The following is a 21,621-nucleotide window of genomic DNA, read 5'->3' as shown; positions in this document are numbered from 1 at the left end:
ATATATATATATATATATCTATATAGATATATATCGGCCATTATAAATATTGATAGTTTAAGAAATGCCTAATATCGGCTGTTAATATCGGTTGGGCACTAATTTCCAGGAATATACACTCAGCGGCCAATTCATTAGTACACCTTTAACATTTAATGTAATCCAACAGCTCAGCCATGAATTCTACCTTTTCAAAAAGATTCTATTGTTGTTTTTATTTCACTTTCAGAGGTTGTTGTTGGTGTTGTTTGTGGTGGTGTAAACTGGATTGTGTTTTACTTTGTTAACAAACATGAGGGGGGAAGAATATTTGAGGTAGATTTAACTATAATGCAGCACTATGACCTGGATTGCATTAGATTGAATAGATTAAGTGTATATGGGAGTGTATTATTTTAATAAATTTAGGATTTAAACAATGGTTCCAGTCTCTTTTTCAGTAGAATAAAACTACATTGCAACTTTCTGATGTCAAACATGTTCTCAAGCAACTTTAATATGGAACTTAGACGGCTCTTTTTGATGAACAAAAATTCTACTACAGAGTCCGCCAGATAGAGGGTTTTATTTTAGCACAATATCAATATTGATATTTTAGAATTAAAACAATGCAAAGAGCACATAGCCATGCTAGAGGCTCTGTGAGGCTGCACTGAGGCACACATACTTTAAGCTAAAGGCTAATGTCAGCACGCTAAAATGCTCATAACAATGATGCTAACATGCTAATGTTTAGGTTGCTCATGTATATGCATGTATAAAGATGATGCAATGCTTTTACACCTTTTCGCTAATCAACAGGTGGTGGTAACACACTAAGATATGCTACAAGCTAATTAACACCAATGTAAACGGTAAAAACTGTAAAATACTTGAAAAATACTTGAAGAAATTGGCTTTCCAAAATGTTTTATGAAGAAGTAAATGCTCTTAGCATGATTTGCATCTCAAGGATACACATAATGCGTTTTGCGTAAGTAACACTGATTAGAAACCTAACAAGAAAACTTTCAGGGCCCCTAGCATGCTAACATGCTAATTATCACAAAAGTACATGGGGTCGTCATAAATATTGCTTCAATTTTAAATTTTATGTGGGGTGTTTTACAGTTTAAAAATAAACTTGTACTCTTACGTATACAAGGTAGGTAGGTATCAGCTGGTTGATTTATAAGTCAAGCTCCACTGTTAAAGATGATGTGATTTAATATAAAACATTTGTTGAGGGAATATTTCCGTCTTGCTACATTGGCAGGATTTCATGACTTATTCAGGAAGCAGCGAGGTAGGACACTGGGCACATTTAGAACGCAAGACAGGCGGACACACATAAAGTTTAATTTTATAATAGACCAGCCTCCTTTTTAACAGTTTTTGTGAAATCATCACTCTATGGAGATAGTGATTATCGGGGCTTGGCATCTGTTGAAATAAAGTAAAGAAAAGAGACTATACTGTTATTCATAACTGATAAATAAGAAATAAATGCAACCACGGTCCCTATAAACATTCCGCTGTAGATTTATTACAAGTCTGTCTCATCTGTCAGCACTCGCAGGCTGCAGCCTGTAGGCAGGGATGCAGATGGTGTGTGCATGAGAGAGAGAGAGAGATATTCTGGGTGGTAATTCCAATAAATCGGGAAGTTATTGAAATACAGGGATATGAATGCACAAGAGAATGTTTGGTAATGAACACAATTAATTATTCTGCCTCCAGAGGGCAAAGTCATCACGAAGAGAATAAATTAGACGTTTAAAAGCCTCTTACAAGAGTGTCGATTCAAAGGTCGTCCCCTGACAATTTCTACTAAACAGATCAGTTTACTATTGCAAATGTTCTCAGTGTAATTTTTCCCCCTACTGAGTTTCTGTAGCCACTAGAAAAAATGAAAACAACCCTGAAATTTGGTTTAGCTGAGACTGAAATTCACATCACAGTTCAAGCTGACAACAATCCATTTAACTTCACACATTCATGAACAATGATGTACTGATATGAACTTCACTGCTCGGAGTTGATTAAAAAACTACTAGGAACTTACAAATGCGTAAAATGATTGACTAGTAGAGAAATCTCATAGAGCTTCACTAAAGCCAGCAGCAGAAGGGAGAAGTGCTTTGTTGCTTCATGCTTTCTAGATTTGTCCGTAGTTGTTTTTTGCTCTTTCTTTCTCATATTTAATGGCACTAAGTGAGGAAGCGAGCTCTGGTTAAAACACGCCCATGCCATAATGTACAAAGTGTTTTCATCTGCTGTATAGTGTTGACATTTTATCGTGCAGGAGTAGAGCACTCTAGTTTCTTTTTTATGAGTTAAAACTCTTTCTGACCACATGATCTAATCTGTCAGCACACTTTTTCAAATCCAAAACGTTTTTGATTGCAAAAGTTGTTTGCCTCTTTTTGGGGGTGAAGCTGCAAATAGACAATACTTCAATATTTTTAAATGTACCCACTTAAAGGCCAAAAAACAAAGGAACAAACAGTAAATATTGTTCAACATTTATGTCTGAAAGAACATTTAATCAAATGTACTTTTTAATATATTAAAACTCAGCAGCTAAATGAGTGAATGAAACATGCAAACTAATTCATAAACAAAATGTATAATTAATATATATATATATATATATATATATATATATATATATATATATATATATATATATATATATATATATATATATATATATATATATATATATATATATATATATCTCATATTTGTCAAAATACTGTATGTTTACTGTTACTGCATTTTATTAGCTCGTAAAAATTATTATTAGATGTAGAAATATAAAAGATTTCTTTTGGCCCTGGGCAGGCAATAGTTAACACAGACATTAAGAATAAAAGCATTGCAAATAGAATCAACAATAAAAAGCAGTGAAACGATCACAGATAGCTGCACACCTTTTTCAAAGCAGCACTTATGAGCAAGTGCTCATACACTGTTTACAGCTTCGTTAAGCTTCCTTAGGTTTGACCACTTCAAATCTTGCGTTTACCAAAGATGTGCTCAAAAGGTCCTTGGAAATAAGTAATTCAGAATTAAAAAGCAGAAAACCTGACTTAATAAACAACACTAAAAGACTAATCACTATCTTAGAAATCTTAGTCCAGACCAAAACAACCAATTAGTAGACTAATCGACTAAGATGGGGCAGTCCTACTGTTAACTAACCTCTTATATACATATATACATATACATATATATCTACATATATGGTCTATGTTTAAAACTAAAGAAAGTAGTAAAGTTTAGTAATAGTTAGTAATGTAATGCAGTTGGCTCTTAAAATTAAATGAGAATCAAAGTTATTTCAAATTTAATTTGTGAACAAGGTGAATCGAGATTGCGAATATATATATATATGACGCTTAATCGTGCAAGCCTAATCGGTTGTGTTAAAAGGAACATTTTTCATGCAGTAGATTGAAGTTGCGGGTTTTCGACTCCGCAGTTCCTTCTATCCATAAGACAGTGAACTTCAGCTGTCAGTATTCCATTTGTCTTTATTGAGACAGCTGGTGCTGAGGTGAGGTTATGATGGGGGAGGGTGGAGATGGATTACAGGATGAGACTCAATGAGACAGAAGTGAATTATCGTGGCCTTGAAACAGGATTCATCATTGCTAACTTTAATTGAGATCTTCTATCACAACACATTTCCCCAACCTTCACTCCTCATTAATTCATCGCTGATGTAGAAGAAACTTCAACTGTAGTTATTTGCCACAAAGCATTGCATTTCAAATTAAGAAAAAAGCCAGTAGGCATGTATGTTACAGTATGTTTCTTCCATTACAGAGATTGCTGTTGAAGGACTTTCAAACCTTAAATGTTTGACCGTCCTTGAACACACCACCAATTTTATTCTCTACAGTTCATCACACTGAAGCTCTGGTCACTCAGGACAAGTATTACTTGGGGTCCCCTAGCTATTTGTAATAAGGTTGTCAGTGTTCTTCATTCCATGCCGGGTCAGTAATCTCTTAAATAAAAATTTGACAGGATTTATGTCGCTCAAAGAGGTTGGGTGATTTTAATATTACATTAACTGGAGAGCAATTTTAAGGCTGTATATGCATATGTGTTAGATATTTATTGCACTAACCCATGAACGACCCTGTTGAATAATTACAGATACACACATGGTGATCTATTGTACAAACAGTTAACTTTATTTAGTATTGTATGTGGTGTTTTCTTTTGTGGGTGCAAATGTTCCACCAAAACAAGTCACTTGCCGAGACTATTTTGCCGAGCCACCACCTCTGGGTCCGGAGCTTAGCGCCAGCCAAGACGATTGTGATTGGTTTATAGAAATGCCAGCAACCCAACAAGCATTTTCTTTTCAGAATTTCCAGAAAAACTGAAAAAGAAAACAATAATTAATATATAAGGAGTTGGTTGCAACACAACAAGATTATGTATTTAAAAGAACACAGTCACACCTCAAAAAAAGAGAAAATGTAAAAAACATGATGGAAATATGGCATTTCTGCTTTTTTATGTATTGTATTAATTAGTCTTCCCATTGCTCCACACAGATCTGATGTTTTTTTCTCTTTTGTTTTCATCATGTAAGTCATGAGTTATTCACTTAGTCTGTTGCACATTGCACTTTGTTGCATTATGCTGTTATCGAAACACCAACTTTTCTATCTCTGCTAAGTGTAGAAACTTTTTTATGATATTTTGACTTTTCTGATCAGGTATTTTAATGTGCAAATTAGTGAAAATGCTCATTAAAACGGGTGTATGCAAACTTCCACGCACTTACAGAGATCAGAGTCTCTCTTCCTCACTACAGGGTCTGCTGTTATACGACTGCACTTTTGATAAACAAAAAAACTAATTTGGCCCCAACAAATTACTTGAAACTTACTTGAACTTCTTACTTAGAAATCCAGTCACACATATTTCCTCAATCAAAATAGATTTGCAATAAAGACAGAAGCACTGCTGAGAGGCAGAGTGTGCCTCAGAACAAAAACATGGTGCAGAAGACTTAGTAAATCTGGTTGTTAATCACATAAATTCCCTGGCTAATTTTATTTAAGTTTGAGTTGGGCTTTGGGCAGATATTGTATGATAATTAATAACGATTTTGTTTTCAGACTTTCCATCTAAAAACATTCCACACGTTCTCATAAGCATCCAAAGTGAGATCCACCTCCTGTACTCCTGAAGTTTTTATGACTCTGTTTGAGCCAGTTTAGCCAATCAGAGTCGAGCAGCTTAGCTCGTTGAATATTAATGAGTTGCACAATTTGAGTCTTCCTGTAGGCTTTCTATACCACAGTAAAATGGCTTCAAAACAAGGTAAACAAGGCATTTTTTACATGTTAGAATGTCAGAAATTACCACAAAGTAATGAAATACGTGTGGTAGGGCACCTTTAAACCATTGAGATAAACCTTAGGTCATGTTTGTGAAATAAAGTGTTAAAGTGTTTTATTCCCCAAGTTTTTAAACTACTCAACCTTTTCCTCACAGGATCAAATTTAAGACTCTGTACAGTCGCTGTCAAAGACCATCTTTAGTATCTATTAACTGTGAGATCACGTTTCTCCATGACTCCAATGTCCTCTGCTGTTTCTGACTCAGAGTGTCAGATGCCTCATGGTCATGACAAACTGAGTGAAGCTACTGGATGAGGGGCCTGACTCCTTTTACCTTTTTAAGAACTTGCTTTTGCTATGATGGAAGATGTGTTATTTACAGCTGTAACAATTGGTTGATTGATTGATTGATTAGTCCTTAGACAGGAATTTATCATTTTGAAATCGCTTAATAATGAAAGTAGTTTTTCATGAAAAAATCAGGTGGTTCCATCTTTTGGCCTGTACTGTATATACAGTATACTGTGTACTATATAAACTTTTGGCCTGTGCTGTATGTATATGAAATACATACACACACAGCTAACTAATGTTTAGCGCTAGGAACTGAAACTAGTTTCTGATATTTTCTAGAGAAAACAATTGACTTTAAAGTTATAGTGCACAACTAATTTGTATTAATGAACATCCCTTACATTTAAGCTATTGCCAAATGAGATGAAACAAAATTAAGTAAGACTATCAGCTCCACAAAACTCTCTCTGTATTTCTCAGTATGGTTATGCTTACAAAACGGTGCCGTCTGACGACTTTCATGCGCAAAACCTTGAGTGACACATTTTACGTCACCACTGAGGAAGAACAACAGCAACGGTTAACTTTGGAGACGAAGAGGACATAAAAACTACAAGATATGGATCTCTACTGAAGAGTCCATCATGTTTTTTAATCCACCATCCAGTGTTGTTGTCATTACTTAGAATTCTTCATGGGGGCAACAAAAACTATACACTATAGTTGTAACCACTACTTTTTGTTGTAAAAACGATAGTCTTTTTCTGCTGCAGCGCCTACATGTTAGCTGCTAAAAGGCTACTTTCAAATAAACCTGTGTTACTATTGCTATTGATTGGTGTTGGTATCTGAATTCGCATTTCCATTAAACCTACGATACAGTGAGCAGCACACAACGGATTTTGGTCGTATTGTGGAACAGTTGCTGCCTAAAGTTCTGCAGCTGCATCCCCATTTCAAGTCTTTGCCTCTTCCTGGTGCAAGTGTTAGTTATCAAATATTCACAAATGCCTCTAGAATGCAAACGCTTTGCATAAAACTAGATCCAGTTCATTGCAAGGAGCTTGGTTTGTATTTGCACGGGACAGTCGGTACATCACAGCTCCAGAATTATTTCTTTACAACACTTTTAGTTACCACCAACAGCCCGTTAAAGGTAGATCTGGAGCATTTGTTGCCGTCAGAAATGTGCAGTGTTTGTGGTCACAGGTTAATTTGCCTCTTCTCTAGGCTATTATTCACATTATCTTCTAATAAGAATATTATCCACATTTTAACTTTCTAATTTACAAATCCATAAACTTAACAAAACGTGGTCTTGAGTCGGAAGAACACAGGGTTTATAATATTTCACATAAATGTTGATATTAAAACTAAAACTATCGCCTCAATGTCCCCTTTTTTCACAAGACTGCAGACTCTTTAGAATCTTCTGGATCTTCTGACAAAACATGATAGGATGATACAGCCGTCAGGCAGTGCTTTGTCAGTCTGGTACAGAGGGCAGCGGCTGCCATCAGCAACCAGCCAGCAGCATTCAGTCGGCCTGTTCCGAGGTGCAAACCAACACTGTGCAAAAACTATGTTGTGCTTTTGTGGGACATCTGCTGTGCAGTGATAAGGATTTCTTTTTCACTTTTTGCAACAAAACAGAGTTTTTGAGCTAATTATATACAATATCTCGTTATATTGTTCTCGGAGTTCATGTTCGATAAAATTCTCCCTCAACCTATGTGTCATGAGTCATTATAGTGTGAAGACAGCAGGATGTAAAACAAAGCCTTTTTTTTAAAGTGATGACAAATGAAACGCTGAAGCACATCTGCTCTGCTCTGATTACAGAACCGAAACATAGAGCAACTGAACCTTTATATTTCTGCGCTAAGACTTTTTTTGCCAGTGCCTCTGAATCAGCAGCCTCAGGTTCATCACATCAACACTCACTGGACTACTCAGGGATCGCTGCGGCTCTACAGGCTGAAATGCTGCTTATTGTTGCCTCCTGGAAAGAACATTTACTGTTAGTAGGTTTGTCCATTTTGGGTGGTGGCTGAAACAGCTTGTACCTTGCCTGGAGGTACACACTTCCAAAAAATTCAGCTACCTTTTCTGTGTTGTAAGGAGTAAGGCATTACCAAAAACCTGTTTATATATCCTTGGTGTTTGCTTTGACTTTTGCCTTATCTTTTTGCAGCGATAGCACCCTGTACATTAGTTTTCCTTGGTATGTTACTGCTTAGTCTTGCATTGCCAGTCTTATCTCCAAAGCCCTGTGGAATAAGGTTCTGGCTCCTCCACGGATACATTTTATGATAGGAGGAAAAAAAAAATTCTGGGTTGTTAGCATTTCTTTAAACCAATCACGGTTGTCTTGGTCGGCGGTTAAACTCCAGGGTGCAAAATAGTCTCGTAGAAAACACAGCATAAATAATAAATAAAGTTCACTGTTCACACACGATATAGCAACATGAGCTATTTAAATTAGCTGGATACATGGTTAAATGTAATTTGCTCTTAACTATGTATCGCCGTTTGTGACGTAACTTTGTCCCAGTTGGATTAACAAATAGATTTTTTTATAATTACAATTTTTGTATTTTTTCTTTTAAAAGAAAACTTTAACACATCCCCTCCCCATCTAATTTGAGAGACAATATTAAGTAATAAACATAATTTCAATACACTAAAATAACAAAATAGACAACAAATACTCTTTGTAAACAAACATTTTCTTTGTAAATCTTTCCAATAATTCCTCGAAAGAACCAAGCAGGCCTGCCTTGTTGCACTTGTTGTTGTTTCTCTTTATATATTTCCATTTTCAACATGTAGCTTGCTAGCTCGAAGTTTGTCGTTTCCTGAAGCGAAGGGATTTTAAGAGGCAATTGTCCTGGAAATGTACTACCATTGATCCAGACCCATCCCTCTCTAAAATATGCTAAAACTTTTTTGTTGCAGACTCACTACCGCTGTGATGTTTCTGGTCTTTCACTAGTTTGTTTATCACTGGCAGTGTCTTTTCACTTGAGGCTTGATAAGCCTCATTACTGGCCTTAAGCTTGTTTCTTCACCTTTTAACGGGTGAGGTGAGAGGTGCAACACATTTAGCTAGCTGCTTTTGCAAATGGAGACTGCCTGAGGCTATTTATTACCATTTCCTCATGATTGAGCATGCCAGTTCACACTTGCACCTAGGCGGTGAGGTTTATATGACACCAAGGATTATAAAATGTTCTTTATTTTGTATTCAAGACTAATGTTGTTTTTTTACTGTTTTATCCCTACTTTATACACTTAGGATGGATTTTAGATTACAAACTGTTATATATTACACTCAATAGTATAATAACTACAAGAAACGGTGAATCACTTTGTCCTCTATGATTTATAGCAAGTGCAGAGTTTTCTCTGTTGTTTTTTTTTCTTGCCTTTCTTCACCAACAGTCAGCAGGTCATGGTTTTACAGACATTGTCATCAACAGGGGAGCTTTTCTCAATCAAGTGTCAAGATTTTTTCCCAGTAAATCACTGCACCATCTGATTTATTGATATGTGCATTTTCAGTAAGTGTAGCCAGTGTAGGAACCGGTTGAAATAAAAAGCTGTCTATTGTTGTGCTTTTCCAGAGTTACCAATACTGTCACATTTAAAACATTCAAAATTCTATAAACTATCTATTACGAGAAGCCTTTTTTTCCTGTTTAATATTTAATTCCCGCAGAATATTTTGATTCTGTTTCTAAACCTTCAATCCATCATTCTCTCTTTGGTTTCCACAGCTCTTAACTTACAGGCTGCCATGTTTATTTCTACATGAAAGTGAAAGAACATAGGGAAGGGGAGAAAATAAGAAGCTCAGACGAGATAAAAAGAAATCTCAAAGGTCTTATTAAAAATCTCTCTATTAAAGGCAAGGAAGGGCAAACAACAAATAAGAACAGTGGCTGTGCTGAAAACCAGGTGTGGCAGATGTAAAGACGGAGAAATAACCAGTAAAATAACAGACACAATAATGTAAGCAAGTAGATACAAATAGAGCTGATATCAATGCTGCATGTAAATTGATTTGTTTCTTGTTTCAGATCAGTGTAGTAGGAAATGGCCGGCACAGAAGTGAAAGATCTTTGATAAGATAAACATTAATGTATTCCAGCACTAGTTGATGTAGTGTATGATTGTTTGGAGTGGAAACCTGACTACATTTGGTCCTTGTTAAAAAAACAGGTGATATAGGCTAAGTGATCCGCTTCTCTATAAAGATATGACCCCTCTAATTTCAGCAATTTATCAACAGCATGACATGGAAACTATGACAAAATCTCAGGAAAGTCTATGACCAATCAAATGGATGAATGCAATTCGTTTTGAAAGGATTTAGTGGCTCTTGGGTTTGACAACAACCTTATCACATTTCAGGCTGATTTTACCCATCCTCCACATGCAGCTCTACAGTGTGACCCACAGGTCATTTCTCCTCCTCTGACCAGAAATGGAGGAATCTTGATTGATATCATTGTCGGGGCCTTCAGCTAAACTTGCATATGTTGAGAATGTATAGTCAGTTATCAAACCTTAAGAGCTTTAACCACTATCCGTCTGAGTCTATCTACCCCATGAGTCCATTTTCTACACCCTAGCGTTTGTCTCACTTTCTCTCACTTCACTTTCTCGTGAGCTTCTCAGCCACAATAATGTTATTTTTAGCTGGTTTAAAGCCACTACATTGACTAACACGTCTCATTCTTCTTTGTTACAGAGGTGTCTTTTTACAGCTAAGTCTTCCAGTGAAATTCCCAAAAACACTCTGCTTTTTATACTTCATCAAAACAAATTGCTAAGAAAATGTTTATAGTTTTGCAGCAGGTGAGAAAGAAATCTTTAGTTTCATCCTTTTGATAGAGAGGTTTTTTTAAGACACTGATACTTGTGTCAAAGGCAACCATCAAGCAGGAAAGTGCAGTTGATTCGTGGCAAGCAATACATATTTCATAATGTCCTCAGCAAGATCAGTAAAATTTCATCTTATTTTAGTTTGAAACTGATAGTTCCTGCATTCAATTTAAGATTATAAAGTGGCTAACAAAAGATCCAACTAGCCAACAGATGAAACCACCAGTTTAAGCATTTAGTTGTTTCTCAAGAACATTCTTTTAACTCTGTATGTTTGCGTGCACACCAGAAACCAGGGTACTCTTTTGGACGTAGCATTTCCTTGCAGTTTACTGATCTAGTTACTGTAAATCAGTCTATACATCCAGCAGGTCAGTTATCACTTTTTTCCCCTAACCTCAGACCCCATTTCTTTTTAGATGCATTCCTTACCTATTTCACAGTAACTATAATAATGACACAAAATGCTGCTGATTTGGGACTTTTACACGTTTAAGTTGTGATAGGAAACATAATTGCTGGCTGGATTTTATGTCCAGTGGCACTGTTAAATTTTTTTTCAAGTAAGTAAGGAGGGTGCTACAATTCTGTAATCGCAAAGTTGTGGAGAGGTGGTCAAGGTGGATGGTGTGCCTACAAAGTATACCCTGAGACTGGGGTTCATATTTAATCCTTTGCTTAAGGTCTGGGAAAGATTGTGGTTTTGGTAAAACATTGATAAAGTAAACCCGTTGCATTCTGCTTGAGTGTGCTCTTTAATTGTGAGTGCCTAAACATAACTACAGAAATGTTTTATTAGCTGCTTCAAGTAGATACCGTAACGTAAGCAGATATTGTTATAAAAGGAACTAAATATATGGCGGGGATTTGTAAATACATTCAGTATTTTCACGTTGTTTATTACTTGATGCTAAACAACGTAATCCAGGTGGCATTACGTTTCTTTTCAAAATTATTTGCTGTTCCAAATTAGTAGTATTTGGTGCGTGTCAGGGGCTCAGAGAACAGGCTTTGTAGTGCGAGTGCTTTTTGTTACAGTTTGTGTGTCTGAATTACACAAATAGTCAAATGTTCAGCAGTGGAGACTGACTTACCTAGAGGATATTTTCAATTTTAGTCAGTCTTGATGATTTTAATCCAAAAGCCGCATCCTGCCACACTGCTGTATGAACTCATGGACATATACATTAAAAAGCCCATTAGAAACCTGGTTATGCGTATAGGTGGCTAGAAGAATTATATCATGGGAAATCATGTATCTTTGATCCCCTAACCTGGTTACAGAAGTCGGGTTTCTCACATACAGTACATGATGTTTCAAAGATCAGGTTTCTGCAGAAAGGCAACTATAATTTGGTTACACATGTCACGTGACAGTTAAGTTTATCAATCTTTACAGTTAAGTTTATTTCAGAAAAAGTTACTGTGAGCCAGGCACAGTGCATTTTGAGGACCTGGTCATTTCAGTGAATGTTGCAGTTAAGACACCAAAACAACTAAGATTAGAAATGTTGCAACGTGTGAAAGGCTAGTTCTGTGGTAAATCGACAATGCAAACTTCCCATTCACATTCACTTTATACATCCATACTAAAAGCATCAATGCAAATTGTTTTGGGTGTAATAGGCCACACCCATTTTGACCAGTCATACAACATGGTAGGCGTGGCCTCAGGAGTGGCCCTAGATCGTAGCCTCAATATTTCATTAAAATCGCATCAGATATATACTTTTCATATTTTAAGTGCCCCCTAATGGCCACTGTTGCCTATTTGGTCCAGAGCCCCAATATGGCATTGCAAACAAGAATCTTAAGTTTTGTGTTGATAGCATTCACTTTGGATGAGATATGTAGAAATTTAAAATTTTCATTTGAAGATGAAAATTGGACAAAAACCCAACGAAGTTGGAAAAAGTAGGTTTTGCACATTCCGCGATTTTGCAAGAAAAATTCTAGACGTAGATGGGGGCATAGCCTATGTCATTTGATTCAGCTCCATTCAGGGAATGTGTGGATATTAGGTTGTTAAAGGTGTGGTAACCTGTATGCCCTCTATAGGGTAAAGCACCACATTTCTTTCATAGTGTCCCCTGCTGTCAGAAGTGTGACAATTTGTGTGCCTGAGTTTCCTGCAGGGGACTGGGCCAGTCCGGAAAATTGTTCTGCCCCACCATGTATGGTCCAGGCTGTAGCGACACTGTAAGCAATGGAAAATTATACAAATATTTGTAATTACAATAGGGTTCCCAGCACCACTGGTACTGGGAGCAGCAAATGCAGGCTTCCAGCCCCCTAGAACTTGCACCCCTAATAATGCAGGATACAGTGCATTACTTTTTATAGCTATATGTACTAATGGTTCATGAAAACAGTCAGAGGAAAGCATATGCACTGTTCATCTAAACACACTATACACATAAAAATGACACAGAGCTGGATTTGAATCAGCAAAATATCTCTTATAGTGCATCTGAACACACCAACTTAGAGCAGTTAAGTAATTATACCAGACTGAGGTACCACACATGTAACAATATGATGGTCCATTTTACGTATGCTGTGCACCGTTTGTCAGGTTTTCCATCAGCACAAACCTCAGGAGACTAGCAGCCTTTTGAATAGAGACTCTCACAATAGCTCTGGTTGTTAAGTGACCTGCGCCATATTTTCACTCAAAACTCTGAGTGCAAAATCAAGCAGCTCTCCACCTGAATAATTTATATATGCCCCATACCAGCCGTCTACAGAGGCCATGATCAAAAACAAAACTCCAAATCCATGAAGACTTCATTAATATAGAACAGAGACTTCTGTTTCTATGCAGCGGGTAAAACAAGACAAACTCGAAAGTGTTTTCAAAGATTCTGTTACTACTTACCAGTGAAATATTAAACACAGTATGTCAGAAACTTTCACACTTCTTAAGATCTTTTTCTTTTCATTAAAAATTGTCTTAATAGAGTGGTGCCATTGTACAGTAGGTGAACGTTTTTGTACAGCTCAGCTGGAATTATTTACATTGCTAGAAAGAAGAGTTAAATATGGAAGAAAAGAAATTCTCTGAGAACTCAGCAGACCCTCTGTGGAATACGTCTAGTTCTTTCACCAAAGGCCAAATAATTAAAGATAGTGATATAACAATCACAGACAGACCTTGTTGCTAGTCACGGTCCGTGAACAATATGTTATATCATTTGATCTGATGAAGTGGCTGCCAAGCCTGCTTTGATTTTGATTCATAAACTATTCTTCATTTAAGTGTTTATTTCTTTAAGCCTGTAGTTTAATCTGATGGATAAGGAGAGAGAACTGTCTCCTTCTAAATTTAAATCCGATCGCCATTTTGAGCAAGTTACAAAAAGAAGAGACAAAAGGTGTCAATTTTATGGTTTTCATGTTCTTGCTGTGTAACCTAAATCCATGCAAACACAAACCTAATTTATCCTACACTTATGTGTACTTCTCAAAGAAGAGACTACATCCCATAACCCACTTTACAAAGAAAACAACCGTAAATGACAAATTAGGTTAAGTGTGAGTCATAGATAAAGCTTGCAAGATAAAAAGTGAAAGGATACAGTGAAGAAGCACTTATTTCACAGGCTGAGTGCTGACAAAGTCAGATCTGATAGGACGTTAAAGAAAAGCAGTTCAGATGACTGAATTTAATGGAATAAAAAATCGATCTTTTCAAGTTGAACAGTGGGAATGAGAAATGTAGCGCAGGAGCAAAACGTCCGGAGCTTGATATCAAATAACGTCAGTGCTGTCTTATAATATGTTGCTGTTATTCAAAAGAAGGAAAGTATTGCAGCTAGCGATAATGCCATTGAATTTCTAGAGGAGAATTCTTCTCCTAGAGGAGGAAAAAACACAAAGAAAGCCTTTGTACCCTCCTGAAGGGCACAAGTGATCTCAACGCTTTAATGAGGAGAAATGAACAAAAAGGGTAGAGATGACAAAGGCCGCTGCAAGTAAACATGACCCTCCTCCTTAATTCTGCCACTGCATATTCCCTCATGGAAATAAACAAAGACAAAGACAAAGCCACACACCCCTCCTCTCGTTCAAGAGGAAATGCCAGTGTGACGTGCCTGCTGCTGATGCGTCCTAATGAGAGAATTCCCCTCTCCTCCAGAGCCAGTTCAGAGGCCCATACATTACCTATCCAGTGGTGGACTCCACCTCCCATCCAGTAAACAGACTAATTGGTTATTAGCTGTATTTCCTGTCACAGAGTTGAGAGTAATGTAAGAGAGGATTAATAACACAGGGTAAACTGTAACGGTGTTCTATAAGCATGCATACCACAGGTCACAGTCAGTGTGTTAGAGCTGCGTTTCTGCAAAAAAGAATCTTCTTCATTATACACTTTTTTGTGAGTGCGTAGGCAGACTGGTGGCGCTTGAGATGTCAAGAGTGCACAGCACAGCACTCTTGACATCTTGACAACACTCTACTGTCAGCGGTTGAACAAAATTGTTTTAAGTGTTGAATCATTTTGTAAGTAAGCCTTACAAACTTCTCCCTCACTCCCAAGATATTATCCTTTTTTCCCTGTTGTTGACTGTTTTGTGAGCAGGTTTTTAAGTTTATCAAACCTGCATTAATGGATTTGTTATGGTGTCTTGGGGGCAGCACAGCAAGAAGCATGCACAGATCAACATTAGCATTTGTGTTGAGTCATTTTCTAAGTAACCCTTACATACAGTACTTCTACCTCACTCACAGGTTATTACCCCCTTTTTTTTTTAAATATCCAACTCTAGAGAGTGCAATACAATACAGTTGCAGCATACTCAGATGAAAAGGCAGTTATATGATTGTCTTTAAAAAAGAGCACTGAAGGACCAGTTTCCCTGTAGACTGCAGACAAGCCGGGAGTTTATTTTCTCGGAGACTTGCATAAAGCTAAATATGTTGCACATTTTTCCTTTTTTTACTCATGTAATATATGTTCTCATTGTGAAGTTAAGAAAAATCAGAAGACAAAGCACTCTATTGCTCTGCTGTCACAGGCGCTGGGGGTTTTAATCAAAGTCATTCCTAACGCTAGAAAACGACTGAACGACGGAAGTCCTGGAAACCTTCTGTTAGCACTGTACCAACGCAAATTCAGCTAGCGCACCCTAGCCCCGCAGGATCAGCACATTTTCTGTTTCTGTTCCACAAGTTACACCTAGCCCGGCCACTGGCAGCCCGGGATCAGAACCCAGCTGCTACCTACTGGCGAATTAGTCTTCTAACAGCGGCGAATGAGGCAGAGAGGGACAGCGGAGTGCACTAGCTAGCCGACTCGTTTGTGGTCTGACAAACAGTAAATTCATCAAACGCAGCAGTTGATGGCTTTTTCATCATACAAAAGTGGGCGTGATTTCATCCAAGGTGCAGTATGTTGGAAAGATGACTTCTGATTAGTGCTCCCTCTTCCACTCTGCTCTCTCACTTCCACAGCTAAAATTGCAAGTTTTGCAACACATTTATCGCAAGAAGTGTTTCAAAACTCAAGACGCACAGAATCATCACTTTATGATGCAAGAGCACATTTGTGAAATTACAGTGACTGGTAAGAGAGGTTGTAACACCGAGATTCTAGTTGTACCACACAATGGACTTAAAAAATGCTGGAATACAAGTTTTCAGCTGTTATTTTATCTATGCAAATATCAATCTACACATTTGTGAATGTTTTTAGCCGGAACTTCAGATTCAGCTCTCATATTTGTGAAAATTTTATACAAGTGAACATTCTAACATAAAAGTTCAGACTTTATTCTACAACCTCTTACATTTTGCAGTGTGTTTACCTTCATAGACCTGAGAAATTATTTGGAACCAGACGGAACCAGCTCAAGGGCAGCAAGGGCAGGGATGATGAAACAGGAATGATATGATATAATATGTTGTTTACAGTAGCTTCTGTGTGTCTGTTCTGGAGCCTATCAGCAATATTTCCAACTACCTGCAGCTAAAATGGCAGGAAAAGAACAAGATGAAAGCACGTTAAACCATCTCGCGGTAAGATAAGAGCATTTTTTTTAACACAACAGTATTTCTGAATTGAAACCTTAACCTGAAAACATATCAAGTTAGAAAAACATAACAAGCTACACATTTAGACAAGTGTATTTGAGTGTGGGAGTCATCTTTGTTGAACTGTTTTATGTGACTACTCTGAAGAGAACGCAACATGATGAAGTGGAAACTGTGAGTTGCTGTTTGCTGCTTTGTATGAGTTTAATGCAGGGCTGTTTTCACAGGATGTTTTTTATTGTTAAGGCATTATATAAATATATAAATAAATTTTTTTTTTGCTGTCCTGGTTTAGATTCCAAATATGCATATGGATGAAAATGTACCTAATTAAAATATTTTTCAGTATTTCACAACAGTTCACACCTCCACTAGTTTGAGGTTCATGCCTTTAATGAGTGACATAAGTTCTTCTGTGTTTAAGGTTTCAGGATGGTGGTTTGGAGTTATGGTGGAAGATATCAGGGATGTTGTTTTTTCTCCAATCAGGAATGGTGACTTAACAGGAAGCCCTGTTGCCTTTAATTAACTGGTACTAGATTTTAGTCCAAGTGTGTTTCTTATTTTGCCATTTATATATAATTTATAATTACGGTCATTTGTAAACACTTTTTAATTACGTATTCGACCAAGGGTAATTATTTACAAAATGTTGTACACCTCAGTGAAATGTACATGTAACATGTGCTGTGGAGAATGAGGAGCTAAGTGATAGAGAAGGTCATGTCTAGTGCTTACCAGTCCATGTACTGTGTCCTAGCCAGTCAAATCACGTGTAAGAGAGGTTAGGGCTGGATGATATGGTCTTCTTTTTGTTAGTTTAAGATTAAAATGTGCTTCTAATCACTGTAAAACTATCCCGCAATGTGTTCATGTATCATCACAGTATTATCCCACTTAAAGTACTGTACATTAAAAATAGTATTGAATTAATGCACATTAAGATCTTTGCTGTCAAAGTCTGCATTACAATGGTGGGGGACTAAATTTATGTAAACTACTTGGTCTGCATTTCACACAGCATCTGCATTGTGTGTGGATAAAATTGTATTGGAACACTTAAACAATGTATTCAAATATAGTATTATTCAAGTATGATGACATGTGACTTCTAGCTTACTTTGAAATGAGAAGACAACAATTAATTTATAATAATTTATACTGTTTATTGATCCCCAGTGGGGAAATTACAATTTACACTCTGTTAGTAATCAATACACACAGGTCTGAAATACACACACGTGCTCAGGATCTATTCATGCACAAATGGAGAGATGTCAGAGTCAGTGGGCTGCCAGCTAGACAAGCGCCCTGAGAGGTTTGGGGGGTATGATGCCTTGCTCAAGGGTACCTGGCAGTGCCCAGGAGAAGTGGCATCTCTCAGCTACCAATCCAAACTCCGTACTTTGGTCCATACAAGGACTTGAAACGACGACCCTCTTCTTTCGAGAAAAGAAGCTCAAATATGAACAGCTGAAGCTGTTATTCAGATGTGGGGTTTTGAGCTGCTCTGCAGGAAATGCATTTGGAAAAATGGGAAATGTGACTGTGGCAGCATGAAGGGGGTTTTCTGCACCATTGTCAAAACTGCCTTAAGTAAAAAATAAAAAATCTCTTTTAGCTGACAGCATCTTTGATATTAAGTTGTAGAAACACCGGTGTGTCTGAAATTTTTCATTTGGATGATGAGACCCGATTTCTTTTTTTAATTTTATTTTTTTACAGTGGGAAGTCTACGTCAAGTTCGTCTCCTCCCTCTTTGTAGGTGTCAGGCTGAATATACAATGAATATTTTGACTGTGTCGCAGCGTTTGATGTTGTGGCTTCATGCTCCCCTCTCATTATTTTGGATGTTAAATGACAATGACGATGAGGATGAATTGCAAACTGTCTGCTGTAATTGGAGGGTACTTACTAAACGAGAAATATGTGCAACAAAGAACTACAGACTTATTTTTAAAAAGTTTGGGTGTTGAGGTCAAACAGGGATCTTCATGTGATTAAAACAATATTTGCTTGTCAGATTTAGTTTGTAGTTAAATACCTGTGACTTCTGCATTAGCTGCATAAAGTAATTTTTTTCCTAAAATTCATTGACTTAACCAGGCAACAGCCTCAGAAAGGAACTATGTAACGTGTTCTTTCTGTCTGTCTGTAACCGCTGTTTCTACTTGCCTCCCTCTGCTGATTGACAGAGAATAGTTCATAAATAATACTTAGCCCTCTGCTAGTGCTACATTCAATTGATATAATTAAATCATAAAAAAACAGGGCAAATTCTTTTTATGTCATGTAAATGCATTACACTTCCGTACACATGGGCAACATTACATGTTATCATTGCTTTCTTACATATCTCAGGTCCCTAACAAAAGTGTGTGTGTGTGTATGTATATGTATATATATATATATATATATATATATATATATATATATATATATATATATATATATATATATATATGCACAGATAACACAAAACAAAGATTTTCTAGATTATATCATTTATACAGCATTTTGGTACAAACAGGTTTTGCACCAACATTCTCCACAAAGAAAGACGTATACAGTATGTATACATATACAGGCATGACGACCTGTGCATAGATGTGGAAATGAAACAACATTAAAATAAATACAATTTTAAACACAATCTAAACCAAGGGAATCTGATAAAAACAAAAAATCTGATTAAAGTTTGACAACAGAAAATCGTAAAAAATGTGTAGTTTGAGTAATAGCAGAGATGTAGGCCTTAATTGAACACAATGAATATATAAACACATGCCTAAAGACCTGAGGCATTTGAGAATGAACTCAGGTCTGAATTGACTTTGGTTGTCCATTTGACAGTTGGTTGCATTTGTTAAAAAGTAAAGATGAATCAACCAAGATTTTACCCTTTTATCAATTTTCACTGAAATAGTTACAACCACCAAATGCTTTTCTTTTCCTCTGCATGATAGTGTTTAGAGTATGACGAGGCTGGTTTAGGCAACAATTTAGACCTACAGCAGTTTTATCAAAAGTCTACATCTGTACCGCCGTCAATTAGCATTGCATGGAAGAGAGTTATCTCTAAGGTAGTTAAAGTGATAACAATTATGCGTTTGAAATTGAAAACATTTTCCTCTCCACAAACAGGAGAGGGTGAATAAATATAATTTGATTAAAATCTTTGTGCATGGTGGGGCAGTTTAATCACGGGGAACAATCTTTTATGGGATCAAATTGAATAATTTAACTTGTGCTGCTGTGCCTCTAAAAGGTAAATTCGTATATAACCTGGGGGTTTATTGGTCTCTTTCAGTGAATTCCCTGTTAACTGTCCAAGTGTGGTCTCCAGCAATTTAGTTTTTTCAGCATGTTGCATGTTATCCTTTCTGCTGCCTCTCCTCTGTGACTGTGCAAGCAGACAGCTATAACTCAAGTTGAATTGCTATCGTAGCACACCTCCAAACACGCCTGGAGTGCTGCTGGGAAGTAAAGAGACTACCCTACTTTACCAGTCTACACACACACACACACACACGCACACACGCACACACTGTACACAATGGTTTTGCCTCAAGTATTTGGCTGTGGTTTACTTGAGTTACCACCAAGGTTAGTGCCTGTTTGTCAGTCATCTACTGTGTATACCACTAAAGCAACACACCACGTAGCCAAGGTAACCCTGTCCAAACAACACAAGTCTGCCCTAACCTCTACTTTAGGGATTCACTGCATAGGAAACTGTCTCTGTGGGCTTAATTAATCACCAACACGAGCAGGGAAATGAATAGGCCTTCAGGCGTACTTGCCAGGATTGAAAGACTTTTAGAACTTTTTCCTGTCCTTAGTCTAATCACAGTGTTCAAGAGCTGAGACACTTCCTCTCTGCTTCACAGCAATGAAACTTTAACAAATGTGTGTTGAAGTTATTCTGCCTCAGGCTCATACTGTTGGCTTTGCACTGGGCGCTTGGATGCTGGTTGACTTTTTGATTGGTTAGGATTTTTCTTTTAAAATATAGTTATGTCATCGTGGTGTGAAAGATAACTGTGTGTACAATACATTAAGCTATCACAATTGGTATTACAAATGTAAGAGACACCTTGGTCACTCAGGTAGTTTTTAATTAGCAACATCACCTACAGTAGCCGCTAAAGTTGTCATAACAACTAACATACATTATCATATGGGAAACAATCTTTACCAAAATACATTACCTCACCATTTACAGCTGACCAGTTTAGAGCTGACACAGGGCCAACCATAAACTGGTAATTTACCACACTGTCCACTCAGGGCCAAGTTAAGCCGTAAAGTTGGCCTGCAATAAATCCTATTTGATTGATACCACTATACGTACCGGTATTTGCTTTTTGCCCAGAGTTGGATGGCAGGCAGAGTTTGATTTGCGGGTAGGCACATTTTGTGGAGAGAGCCAGACTAGCTGTTTCCCTCGTTTTCAGTCTTTGTGCTAAGCTAAGCTAACTGGCTAAGGCCATCTCATCCAGCTCTTGGATTTGGGGCTGATTTAAGGCTCGATATTCTAAATTATTGAAGAACATTTTTATTTTATTTTTTTATGCCTGTGTGAAGTTCAGACTCGGTGTTGAGATCAATTTAAACATGTCATCTTAGGGACCGTTTGGTATTTATGGAATGGACCACCGGAGGAAATTAGGAAAGGGTCATGTCTTTTTATTATTTGTTGAGGGGAGGGTTGTCCAACTTTTGTATTCACAGAAACAGCAACATTTCTAATTGGCTTGCTTGTTTGGTACATATTTTTCAAATTGATGCTTGTCTGAGAAATGGAGTTTTGGATAATTGTCAGCTTTGGCAGCTTTACCTATGCTAAAATATACAATGACCGAGGAAGCCTAGTGACAAGTCTATAGCAACCAGTTTACTTGTTGAATTTGTTATCACCCAGTGTGCTTTGTTGAGTGGTTTCAATGTATTGTTTTATTTAATGTGAAGACTATTTACTTTAGTACATTTTTGACTAAAGACCCTAAAACTCTTCCAATAGCCCCTTCAATAATAAACAAACAATTCATTA

The 21,621-nt window shown here is 37.1% G+C and overlaps 1 protein-coding gene and 1 long non-coding RNA gene across 3 annotated transcripts in view; both read left to right on the top strand.

Moving 5' to 3' along the window:
- The window catches only part of galnt18b (UDP-N-acetyl-alpha-D-galactosamine:polypeptide N-acetylgalactosaminyltransferase 18b), a 71,544-nt gene that overhangs the window by 8,048 nt on the left and 41,875 nt on the right, over nt 1–21,621 (top strand). The gene's annotated exons all lie outside the window — the stretch shown is intronic.
- Nucleotides 1,111–21,537, top strand: LOC117944689. Its single transcript, XR_004656634.1, has 3 exons — nt 1,111–1,125; nt 11,145–11,149; nt 21,377–21,537. It is a non-coding gene; the product is annotated as an uncharacterized LOC117944689 (long non-coding RNA).

The sequence above is a fragment of the Etheostoma cragini genome, chromosome 1 (assembly GCF_013103735.1).
Source record: "Etheostoma cragini isolate CJK2018 chromosome 1, CSU_Ecrag_1.0, whole genome shotgun sequence".
Lineage (NCBI taxonomy): Eukaryota > Metazoa > Chordata > Actinopteri > Perciformes > Percidae > Etheostoma > Etheostoma cragini.
Note: the sequence above shows the minus strand (reverse complement) of the source record. Positions and strands in the feature narration are given on the sequence as shown.